The sequence below is a fragment of the Sinocyclocheilus rhinocerous genome, unplaced genomic scaffold (assembly GCF_001515625.1).
Source record: "Sinocyclocheilus rhinocerous isolate Xijiao unplaced genomic scaffold, SAMN03320098_v1.1 scaffold934, whole genome shotgun sequence".
NCBI lineage: Eukaryota > Metazoa > Chordata > Actinopteri > Cypriniformes > Cyprinidae > Sinocyclocheilus > Sinocyclocheilus rhinocerous.
In genome coordinates, this window is record NW_015658752.1 from 1,060,071 (window position 1) to 1,061,065 (window position 995).

The 995-nt window shown below is 38.0% G+C and overlaps 1 long non-coding RNA gene across 1 annotated transcript in view; it reads left to right on the plus strand.

Moving 5' to 3' along the window:
* Positions 1-585, plus strand: part of LOC107722910 (uncharacterized) — a 2,110-nt gene extending 1,525 nt beyond the window's left edge. Inside the window, exons 2-3 of the long non-coding RNA XR_001637862.1 lie at positions 31-339; positions 435-585. This is a non-coding gene — a long non-coding RNA (uncharacterized LOC107722910). The remainder of the gene's footprint in view (positions 1-30; positions 340-434) is intronic.
* The last annotated feature ends 410 nt before the right edge of the window (positions 586-995 follow it).

Below are 995 nucleotides of genomic sequence, written 5' to 3' on the forward strand. Positions count from 1 at the left end.
TTACTCATACTAACCCTATTTTCTTATAAGATGCTGCTGGGAAGTGAAATGCACGAAGCACCTCCATCCTTGAAGATCTGAAAGACGATGGGAGTCCAGTACTTACAAAAGCATGAGATCCAGCGGTCTAGACAGGCCAAATTCAATAAGCGCATTTTCCACACGCTGAAAATGGCAGAAGAGCGAAAGGAAGGAACTGATTGGAAATGTACACAAACTCAGGGCAGGTCTGTAATTCGATCTTACAGAGATGCAGAGAAGGAGTTTGAACTTTGCAGCTCGGCTGATCTGCTCTGCTCAAGAGCTCATTCCAATCACGCACGTCTGTGGCATAATCAGGTACTTTCACCCTCGTGTCAATCACAATGCACACTTGAATTATTCATAAAACTATATTTTATTTATGTCTGTATTTCCCCCATGCCACCGAAAAGTTGGAGGAAGCCGAGCTCTCTGACAGACAGCGATGCACAGCACCTCGCAAAGCAAGTGAGGCTTTCATCTTTAATACAAGCGCTGGGAGTCTGAGGGTGTCGGGGGTCTACGCAAGCCTCAAACACACACACACACACACACACACACAGGCTCTCATTATTCATTCACTTTCTCCAATAGATCTTCTGGTATTTTCATATGTAAAGTGCTTCAGTGTGAAGTCTGGGAGGATCTTTGAAGCAGCTCTTGTTTATGTTTCTGGTACAAAAGGAATTGTCTCATTCATAATGCACAAAGACATAAACAATTTGTTGCGTCTCACTTCAAAAGAAAATCCCGAGCAAAATTAGAAAGGTGTAGGGCTATTCAAACTTTTTAATGCCAGTAACACCTAAATATTTTTTCTTTAAAAATCTTGAAATATATATATTTTTTAAATTAGATAATAAAAAAATAAAAAAATTGTGTATGATAATGCAATTTTCACAATAAATATAATTTAATAGTAGTTTTCCAAAGAATATTACCTTTTTTAAAGTTTTAAAGTTAAAGTTTACTAA